At 42.8% G+C, this 11,740-nt stretch overlaps 1 protein-coding gene across 21 annotated transcripts in view; it reads right to left on the reverse strand.

Moving 5' to 3' along the window:
• The window catches only part of FYN (FYN proto-oncogene, Src family tyrosine kinase), a 105,885-nt gene extending 95,100 nt beyond the window's left edge, over nucleotides 1-10,785 (reverse strand). For 10 of the 21 annotated variants that reach the window (XM_083608586.1, XM_083608598.1, XM_083608599.1 and 7 more), the window contains exon 1: nucleotides 10,230-10,773. The gene's annotated coding sequence lies outside the window, so the exon portion shown is untranslated. Of the gene's footprint in view, nucleotides 1-9,829; nucleotides 10,147-10,229 lie in introns of those variants that run through there. The other 11 variants (XM_083608581.1, XM_083608592.1, XM_083608590.1 and 8 more) reach the window with 5 other exon arrangements.
• Between the last annotated feature and the right edge of the window lie 955 nt (nucleotides 10,786-11,740).

Raw genomic sequence — 11,740 nt, forward strand, 5'->3', positions numbered from 1 at the left:
TCTCCCCACTCATGTTCCTCAGGCAACCGATATTCAGAAACATACTTCTTCTGCCACTGGAGGTAGTACATAATAACTAAATATGATAGTCATTGACAGCTTTATCCCTCCCTGCCCCAATAAATTAACAGAATCCCCCTTTAAAGCTACTGAAGTTGATAGCCATTGCTACATGTTGTGGGACCAAATTGTACCATTTAAATATGTGCTATGTGTTTTGCTGTCATAAGAGACCCTTCTTTGTGCTCCCTTACATTCAGAAATGAGGCAGGTGGTGATGGCCCCCTTATGAATACCCTAGAGACTCACATGCCACCTTTACTCCCAAGTTTCAGACAGCAGGTCAAGTTATTTTATTCACCAGGCATTTTAACTGGCTTTATGGACAGAACCCAAAAGTTTCTGTATGAATTGATTTTATTCCCTGATTTTAAACTTCTAGGGCTTTTTTTTTTTAATTTGCTGATTTTCTTGTTTTTAGTTATTTGCTGGAGGTGTTTTTTGTTTTTGTTTTTTCAAACCCTTCGACCTTTACCGGTTTTGGAATTGGTTTACAGATTGAAAAGAACATAAAAATATCTTAAATAAATGAATAAGTACAGTTACCTGTGCAAAATTAAGGCTAGAGGGAAAATACACAAGCTCAATTTGCAACAGCAGAAGCATTACTATCAAATCCTCTGAAGCCACAACTAAACATATTTCATGTGTAGAAGATATACAAGCTCACGAAGAAATGAGTGATTGTATATATTTGGGGTGTAAGATGGACTAAATGCCTCAAGGCAAAGTTAAGATTTCCCCTGAAAGTAGTGTTTTGTGTTGCTTGTTCTGAAGGGTATGTGTGTGAAATCATCTATCAGAATAATGGCTGCTAAACAGAATGATGGTTTCCATCTTGAAGCCATATTAATAGACTGAAGGCTCTCTCTAAAGTAATTACCTGGACACAAAAAGGAAAGGGGGAAAAATCATTTGGGGGAGAGATGAAAGTGCTTGCTGGGAAGAGTGAAAAGGTATCAGGTGTCCCTTGGTTTGCTTCTGGCACCCTTCACTGCCCAGAATATTGGCAAGGAAATTGCTATTAAGTCACCCTGAGCTGAAAGGACAAAGTGGTATTGCTAGTGCTTCCAAGCATTTTAGAACAGTTAACCTAGAAAAAGACAACACATTCCAGTAACGGTTCACAAAACATAAAAGAAATCCTTTGAGCCTGACATTTACCAGAATTCTGAAGCCCATTCCATCCATTTCTTACAAACTAACCACCCACTCATGGGTTCACAATGATTACCACAGAATCACAGAGCTGGAAGAGACCAGAGTCTCCCAAGTCCAGGTTTAGGCACCTACCTATTGATTAACTTTCAGAATTCAAACCACAGGATACTAAAACCAGACAGAAAACGTGAGAGGACATTTTTTAAGATAAATTCATGAACACGAATAAATCCCATTCACTATAAACTACAAGCTTTACTGTGTACAATTTCACATTATCCAGTACACCATATCTGTGATCCATTGAAGCACATGAACAAAGTATTTCCATGCATGATGGGTAGTTGTCATCAAACAACTCTTCTCGCAATGGTGTCTCATGCCTCATGGAGTGCTTTATATCCCAGCCCATGAGAAGGAAAATTCTAGATGCTCCAGAAAGAAAATAGGTAATTTTTATTTTATTTTTTTGCTCAGTCCTTGAGGCATGTTGCCCCATCAGCCTTCACTGCCCTCATTTCCTTTCTCTGATTATTTGTTCAGGAAGTGACTACAAGAAAAAAGCTGAAGACTGGAGAAATGTGCTGCATCTTAGGTTCAGGAGCAAAGCTGAAGTCACTAAAGTTCTAGGAAAGGCTCTGCAATCTGCTGGTATCCTGTAGCATCTCTGAAATAAGATGCCAGCTGAAGGCAATTTCTCACTTTACATTTTATAAATGTATATGTTTCTCAAGTACAAAATGCATAAACTTCCTATTAGTTGGGAACAGCTCATACACACTAAGATTGCCACTTTTTCCAATGAACTATATCTAAAAGTGGCTCAATTCTTTCTTGATGCTGTCTGTACATATTTAATGAGCAAAACACACACATGCATCATTCTCAACTAAATCAACAAGATGCCTGTTTATTAAACCAAGGATTCCATACCCAGGTAGGAAATGTAAGCGAGAAGTAGTCTTGAATCTGAGTGAAATTGTCAGGCCTAAACAAGGCAATTGTAGAGTGTAACCATATGCACTTGTACTCAGAAGAAAGCTGTATTTGTCCCATAAAACGTGCTCCCATATAAGTGTGCACAGGATTGCAGCCTTAGTCTGCAACTCTGATCATCAGCAGTTTTTTTTAAAGTGTAAGGCAGGAAAGTTTATTTAGCTTTCCAATTTCAGATGCCAGCTAAAGACAAAAACAACCAAAAACCCTCCTCTAAACCTAAAGGATGAAATTCTCTGCATTTTCTGAAAACACAACCACAAACTTCTTTTCCTGTGGTCATGCCTGGCTTTCCTCTTATTTTCCCTGTGTCTCTTAACTAGAGTTTGTAGCCTGGTCTATAAGAATGCAAGTCCTTTCCACTGAGCAAGAACTTCCAAAATGTAATACGTGTGCAAGCCCTAAAAGAAGAACAGCTGACTCCTGAGATGCATTCATTAAACACAGAGGCTCCATAGTAATGCTAGTGTTCCATTCTCTCTTTGCACACCACACCACTATGAAGGGATTTAGAAAAAATTACTCTAACGGGGTGGGGAATCAAGAGTTTCAGCTGCTCAGTCACAGACAGACTATCATATATGATGCAAATATTTTGCTTTATGTGGAATGAAACAGAATTTCCAAAGAGCAAATGCTCATGTTGTAATACAGCATCATTCTGCATTGCTGACATGTGAAGTCACCATGTCATGTCACCGTATAGGAAAAATCTGATTACAAGCAGGCGTGCTGAGTATGCTTAATGCTATTCTTTCTCTGGGATTCAATACATTTTACGTGTTTTTAAAAAACAGAATGTCTACACTAAAAAGGTGACCTCCAAGTAGCAGTGCTGAAAACACCTTGTCATATATTAGAGCAGCATTGACCAACTTGATGCCCTCCAGATGTTTTGGACTACAACTCACATTAGACAACTAGCTATGCTGGCTGGGGCTGCTGGGACTACTTACTAGTTCAAAATATTTAGAAGGTACTAGAGTGTGGAAGTCTGCATTAAGAGAGCTGCTGCCAGTCAGAGTGGACAATATTGAGTTGGCTGGACAAACTATTTCAGCAGAAGGGTTCAGTTTCACTGATAAAGAGGCAAATACAAATTGCACCCTAAGCACATAGACGCACACAATTTGAATTCCTATCAAATTGAAAGTTAATAATGCTGGAGCAGTTCTTCCCAAATCATGAAACAATGCATGGATTTTCCAAATGTGAGTTTCACTGCAACATTCATCAGCATTCAGTTATCTGCATGGGTATACACAGAATTATGCCTTATTAATTTTGCTTGCATTAATTTTAGCTCTTTTTTCTTGTTGTGCTTGACCTACCAGCATAACTACTAACATATAGCTATACAACAATATTTTAAAGGGAGATTTAACAGTCACTCAGCATCTAATAATAATAATAATAATAATAATAATAATAATAATAATAATAATATTTATACCCCATCCATCTGGCTGGGTTTCCCCAGCCACTCTGGGTGGATCCCAACAGAATATTACAAACACGATAAAACATCAAATATTAAAAATGTCCCTAAACAGGGAAGCAAACCTTACTACTTTAGTCTTAAAAGACAAACAGTGCAAATTAAGGCTACAAAACTTTGTTGAACATCTGTCACTGAGACTTCCTACAGTTTCCTAGATTGCAAAAATATGAAGCGATCTGTACCCCATACTCATCAACTGAGGCCCTTCTTCATGTGCCCCCTCCATGAGAGGTCTGAGGGTGGCAACATGAGAACGAGTATTTTCTGTGGTGGCTCCCTGTTTGTGGAATGCTCTCCCCATACAATGATGGTGCCATCATTGTGTATCTTTACGCGCCATGCATTTCCCCCCCTTTATAACTGGGCCTCTGTCCTTTAACTATCTGTGGCATTATGGAAGTGGGCAGGATATTTTTAATGTATTTCTTTTTCCTCTTGGTTTTAATTTATCTCGGGGAGGGGGGGTCTCTGTCTATTTGTTTGGTTGTAAGTTGCTTTGGGCTGGCCTGGAAAAACAAAGTGACTATATAAATAAACAAATAACAGAATGTATAAATAAAATGCATAAATAAAATGCATAATAAATTGGGGGTAAATAGGATCCCCAAAACCTGCAGTTTCAGTCTAACTGCAATGACTAAAAAATACTGTAATGTGAATCATACTTCTGCAGAGGCTAGACAGTTTTAACTTATCCAATCACATTTTTATTAGACCATAAATTTACTGCAAATCATATCATGCCTAATGAAGCCCATAGGGCTGTTGGCCTCAATGGTATCTTCACATAATGCTCCATATATATATATATTTGGATAACATTACTCAGGCTCCTCAAGCAGGATAACTGTTGCGTATTAACACATTCCACAACTGCAAATTCACTGTTTTATACATAGGAAGCATCTGTTTTAGAAGTGATCTTCTTTGTTGGAAAACTCCACAAGCAAAAATTGTCACATGCTATGCCTTGCATTTGCACCCTCTGAAAAAAAATCACCAGATAATCCCTACTTCAAAAGCCCACTGTTTGTCCATCTGACAACTGCTTCCAAAGAATGCAAACATGCCATCTCTATCAAGTGGTAACAAAGATTACTACAAGTGTTATGAGTTGTGTGCCCAGTACTGAAGGTAAGAAATAAATATTTTGCTGCAGATGGGTAGCAGAAAATTGTTACTACTTAGGTTTTTTCTAATGCCAATGTGAGCTCAAACATTAATAGCACATCTGAATGTTCTAACATGTATATTGCTTGATGAAGTATACTGTATATGCTTCACAGAGGCAAAAATGGAATTTGCTCAGTAAAGCAACAATTATCCACTATAGGCCATGTCGCTTATAGGAAAAGGATGCTCATTATTATAACGACACAGTTCCAGGCGTAGTTAATGCCTGTTTTCAGCAGCTCAACTCTTTCCAAAAGCATACATATGAACTACAGTCAAGAACATTTATTCTGACATGATTAAAAACTCAAATCCTATGTCCCGCTGTGCAAAGACAACAGAGCACAGAATTGTGTTCAGGGTTTTCAGACCCGTAACAGTAGATTGCTATGCTGGAAGTCTGCCATTCCTATTATTATTATTCAATGTATTTTTATACCACCCTTACTCCCATAGGAGTTCAGGGCGGTTCGCAGCATAATAAAATATAACCAACACAAAGCAATAATTAAAACATCTAAAACTGCGTAGCTAAAATCAAAGACACAGTGCAGCAAACATCAATAGTAAAACTGTTGGGGAGGAATTTAATGTACTGCTAAGCAGGCCACTCCACCAGTGCAAGTATTTCTGCTTCCCTGATGGAACATTCTACTTTCTCCCCTGACCTCAGTGTTGTTCTAGGGGTCTCTCAATTCCCTTCACAGCCAACTTGGGGTGGCAAGAGAGGCACCTGGAAGGAGGAGCAGGGGAAGCCCTGTTGCACTAATGGAAGTCCTTGTGTGGGCTTCTGCTGGCATGACTAGTTAGTTGAATTTGTCCCATGGACTCCATAACACATTTATGTCCTCCAAGCCCAGGCAAACAAATGCAAGATCAGACCTAAAGCTTGTCAACATAGGAGACAGACCCACTTTTTCAAGAAGAGAACTCCACAGTTGGCACACTACCGCTGAGAAGACTCATTTTCATGTTACAACACCACAACCCATAGTCATTGGCTGGACCATGAGCTGTGCTTCCCCCACTGATCTCAAAGCATGAGCTGGTAGGCATTATAAGAAGCACTCCTTTAAGTGCTCCGGCCCCAAGCCATTCATATATCAGTGCTAGCACATTGAAATACATCAGGTACCTCACAGACACAGAGTGCAATTCTATAAGGATTAGTGACATCTGAGCCCATCCTGCTACTTGACTAAACTCTACAATTCTATGATTCTACAATTCTAAACTCTGTGATTCTATGATTCTATACCTGCTGCAGCTACAGGACTGTCTTCAAGGATACCGCCACATAAGGTCACAAGGTCAAACTGTGAGGTTAATACTGCTGAAGCTGGGCTATCCTAGTCCTGGAATGGCCATAACTAGTGAACCAGTCATAGTTGGATATCACTCAGGCTTCTAGCAACAGCTTGGAATGAATGAGTACCCACAAACTATGTACCTGTTTTTTTCAGGAGAAGTAAAACCCACTCCAAAACAGGCAATTGCCCTAATTCTTGGACCCAAGAAACACCTGTCCGTAGCTCTCCATCTTGTCAGGATTCATTCTCAGTTTACTGGCACTCATTCAGGCCATCACTGCTTCCAGACATTGGTCCACCTCTCCTAATTCATTTGTAATGTAGTGTCATCAGTAAATCAGTGAGACCATGCTCCAGATTCCCAAATGAACCTCCTAGGAATTTCAATAGCATGGAGGACAAGTAAGTTCCTTGTGTCATGGGGCTGAGCGAAAGCTCCTCAATGCTACTCTCTGGTAATGACCCCACAGGCAGAAGCAGAATCATTGTAACTGAGTCCCAACCTGCACAACTGCTCAAGGATATCATGGTCAACGATACTAAACACTGTTTGTCCCCTGATAAAGAATCAAGATGACCAAAGCTGTTTCAATGGTGAATACAAACTGAAATGGGCCTACACATTATCCATGCATGTCTGCAGCAGGCTAGCCACCACTCTCTCAATCCCCCTGCCCAGGAAAGAAATATTTGCAACTGAATGGTAGTTATCTAATACCTTGGGATCCAGGGACAACCTCTTCAAGAGGGACCACACCACAGTCCCTTTCAAGGCAGCAGCCATGTACTTTCCCACAACGAAGCATTAATCACTCTCTGGATCCAGCCAGTCAGTCCCTCACTGTTAGATCTTAAAAGTAATGATGGCCTACCCGTGCAACACCCAGTCCACACTGTCAGGATACAACAACTAAAAGTGATCCCATTAACTTTTACCAGATAGTGTAGGACCTGCATGAACTGGATAGGAGCTCAAAACGATCGCAATAATTAGTACTGCTATTCTAGAAAAAGAAAGTATTGCATGGCACAACAGCAATGCTAAGACAAATTTTCGGTATGTGTTTTTCGGATATGAGCGTTACGGTATATGCAGCTCCGTGCAACCCTTATGAAGTAGCACCAACATGAGCACCACCACCTTGCAAGTGCCAGGCATTTCTTTGAAATAGCAAGGTCAGCAGAGACATACAGCTCTCTGCCCCAATTGTCTCACATAAAATACTGTGGCACTGTTGCAAAGGCAGATAATGCTAGCATTTCCTCTGGCATGGTACTGAAAAGTCTGAAGATAGTATATTTGACAAAGTGCCTGGAACAGCTACAGCTTTCTGTTCTTTCCTTCTTGCTTCTTGAACATGAAGCCTGAGAAACATCCTATACAGTATGTACAACCCAAAATACTGCATCCCACATTTTAAACATGATGTAATTCAAATAAAGTTACCATTTCACTTGCTCTGTGCCCCTAAAGCTTGTAAATTATTAAATTATATTTTACAACCTCAAATTTTAGAACCAAGAGTTTATTATACCAATTTAATTATAAAAAGAATAAGCACAATTCATCCAAGATAGGTATTCTGAAGCCCATTACATGAGATGTTTGCAGATCCAAACATCTAAAATGGGCAGGGGGTTGCTGCCATCATGTCTAATTTGGATCTTACTGTCTTTGATTTCACTGTAAGAAAGCGCAGACATAATTTAAGAATCAACACGTGCTTCACTTTGCTCCCTACAATCAGTGGTTATTTTAGAGCACTCAATTTACATTTTGTCCAAGAACTGTAAATTATAATAAAATGGTGGGCATCTGAATAACTATTCTCCTTTTTCTGTCACTGAAAGATGAACTAAATTAACTGCAAAAACAGGACCCTTCAAATTTACCTTTCAGACTAAACCACAACAAATTGTATCGTCTGCAAACATAACCAAAAGTGCTCAACAATTGTTTAAATGCTGACAGAGTTCTCATGAGAAGAGTTTGTTTAAAAGAACTACAAATTGTTACACATTTTTTCAGGTAATACAAAGAAGAATGTGGGGCTGAGAACACATGTGAGCAGGTAAGTATCCTGGAAGAATTTTCAATTTCTATGCATGCCTTTCTAACACACCCTGTCTCCACTTCTGAGCATAAGAAATGAATGTACCACAGTAATGGAGCAGGGGTCGGGGGGAGAGAGAAAGCATTTTACAAACACTATGTCTTTTAGGCTACAATCCCATACACGGTTACCTGGGAGTAAGTCCCATTGATATTGATGTGACTTACCAGACATGCACAGAATTGTGCCCCTGATGTTCTACTAATTTCCCTTCATTCACCATCTTTCCTGATGGAAGCAGCAAAGATCACTCTATTTTTTTTTAATATTTCACAGGTTAAAAAAGAGGGGGAGAGAGAGAGCTGGCTTTAACATATAAATTGTGATTCTGCAGGCACAGCAAAATGCTGGCAATCCATGTGTGGTGTTAGGAATCCTTCACTAGACTAAATGTGCCTGGAAAGATACTGAGAACAGTTCAGTGGTATCTTCTGGAGAAAGAGAAAGAAGAAGCCCCAGGGAATAAGCAAATAATAACAACAACAACCAAAGGAAGAAGGGAGGGGGAAAGGGGGTCTCTTTTAAACCTCACTACCCTTGAGCATTGTGTGAATCTCTTTTCTTCGCTGAAAGCCTTCTTTGTCACACACACACACACACTTCAAGTTCTATTTGCAAGAGGGGGAGGAGTCACTTTATTTATTATTTTCCCCACTCCCCCTTTTTGCAGTTAAGTTGCAGCACATAAAGCCTTGGGATGAATCTCGGCTGTTTCCCCCCCTCCCCTCTCTAAACTAGTAAAATCATCAGTCTGTGTGAGTTCAGAAGGTGGGGATCTGGACAAATTTCAGCATTTTTGCCAAGAAGGAAGGGGGAAGCAGCTTGTGCATGTGGAAAACTCTACTGTACTGTATAGGACAACTATCAATTATTAAAGGATTACATCATTGTAGTTATTCTCACCCTCTCCCTCATTCAACGTGCCACAAAACATTATCTAATTGATCCTCTTGCAATCACAATGCATCCCCATCAGGGGTTGACAAATGTCCCTTATACTGAAGCGGAATCCCCTTCTTTTTAAAAAGAAGGTTTTTGTATTCCACAACATCTCAGCACGTAGAACCTAGCAGGCAGCAGTCCTCATTTGAGAAAGCCCAAGCTCTACTCTGTAGATCAGAGGCATCATCTCCAAAGTGCCCCTGTTTTGAAAATCCTGTCATATGGCCACGCCAGTCACCAACCCCGTCAGCAGCAGGGTCACAAGAAGGGCCAATCCTACAGAGCAGACAGCAGCTCACACAAATCTCTGCTTTTGATAGCTATGAAGCATTTCTGCAAAGGCGTGGGACAGGCAGCCACACACGCACACACACACAACATCCTATAAATCTCAAATGAAAAACTTCTTAACTGCAGACTGTTCCTCCCAGACGCCAGCACAGGGCACCCTTATCCAACAAGAGCTGGACACAAATGGCATATGGAAATAGCAGGGCTTTAGAGAGCTAGTAAATACGTTGGATGCCATGCTTTAGAAATGACATTACAGTATTCTGGCTCCCCATCCACACCTCTCTGCCATGTTCGACGATGCCGTTATTGTTATTGTTCTGTTCTGGTTTCCAAATCTTCTTTAGGCCCAGCCACCACCACGCCTCTCGAATTATAAACGGACCCATGCCTCTGGTCCCATCATCACTCCCTTTCTAGGTCCCATCCCCTTTGGTCTGGCGTTCACACACACGGCTCTAGAGGTGGGAGCTCCGCGCGAGAAACGACATGCAGCAAGACAATCTTCCCAGAGCCACTTCAGGAGAAGAGCGCGCGCACACATACACACACACACGACAGCACAAAGCGGGGAACCCAGCCCCGCGGTACAAAAGCCGGCGCATGCCTCGTTGCCCTCCCTCCCTCCCTTCTATAAGGCAGGGGCTGCGGGAAGTCCGGGCGGCGCGTTCTCGTGCTTACCTGAAGCGCAGCCGGACTTGGGTCTGCAGCGCCGCCTTCACCCCAACGCCCCCTCCCCCTCGCGCTCTCTGCAGGGTCCGGAGGGCGGCGGCGGCAGGCGTCCCCTTTCCAGAGGAAAAAAGCTCCGGGCGGTATCTGTCGCTCGCTCCCCCTTGCTATTCTTAACGTGAGGAGCGACGGGAGGAGGGGGTGGGGTGGGGTGGACGTCCCTGCCTCAGCGGCCGGGGGGCGCCAAATGGCCGAGGAGGGGGCGGCAGCTTTGTCTGGCGCGCGGGCTGCTTGTCCTGAGGAAGATGGGCTCGCGCTGCGCGGCTCCGTTGCCTCCTCTCTCTCTCTCTTTTTGTGCCCAAGACTCAAGCCAAAGCCGCTTCAGTCTGTCTCCTCCCCTCCTCCTCCCACCACCGCCACCCAGGCTCCTGACAGATGGCGCAACCGCAGCATCGCTGCTTTGGCGCTCCTCCTGGCCAGCTCGCGCGGATGGAGCCTGGACTCCTCCACTGCCTTGCCTTGCCGTCCCTCGCCTCCTCACCCCTGCGTCAGTTCACTAAGCGGGGAGAGGATGGGGGGGGGGCGCACGCACGCACGCGCGGAGGAGGAGGGAAGACTGACATCCCTAGCCGGCCTATGGCGAAGCTTTTTTGGGGTGGGTTAGGCGGGGAGAGGGGACTCCGGTTCTTATTGGCACGCGCGCCACTCGGGAAGGCGGGCGCAATGGGATTCGCTTCTGCACATCGCATCTCGGGTTGCTCTGTGGGATGGATGGGGTGGGTGCGCCCAGCTGACAGAGCGCTTTGTTGGGGAAGGGTTCTTCCAGCCGCCCAATGAAACGGAAAGGAAACTGGAACAGAGGGAGAGATTCTTCCTTTTTTTAAATGTCTGGGCTTTGCATTGCAAGGATGTGAGAGTGAGTGAGTCAGAGAGTTGGAAAAACCAGCGTGTCATCTCATCCGCCCGCAGTGACCATCCGCGCCAGCATCCCTGTATGAATCAATCCAAGGAAACGTGAATAGGGATCTGGTGGTGCTAGTCTGATCAGAATGGCTTGATGCTTTTCACAGTTTGCCAAGCCATAGAAATGTAGGTGTTTTCTGACCTAGTGGGCAGGTTTGGTAGGTAAGTTCGGGCTGGGCCAAATGCTAGAAAGAGGCTCAAAGTTTCCATTTGGGGCCACCAAAATCTGGTGCTGCCTGTGCTACACCCCTGTTGGTTCCTTTTCAGCCACTGAATGAATGCATAAATTTACACTGTAGATCTCCGGTGCTCTTAACTCCAAAAGAGAGCTTGACCATGCCAAACTTTCCTTGACTTTCCCACTGATTAGGGAGGGAGGAACACTGGTGTTTAGCACCTCACCTCTTGAATGGAAGGTCTGCTTTCCATCATAGAACATCTGTTTCCTATTCTTCAGTAAAACAGAATTCATTGAAGTGTTGTACTTTGTAATGCCCGCAGAATTATGAAATCCTCAATTCAGCCTGCCAAATGTTTTGCAATAATATGTGGGTAAGTTC

This window comes from Podarcis filfolensis (assembly GCF_964270895.1).
Source record: "Podarcis filfolensis genome assembly, chromosome: 3".
Lineage (NCBI taxonomy): Eukaryota > Metazoa > Chordata > Lepidosauria > Squamata > Lacertidae > Podarcis > Podarcis filfolensis.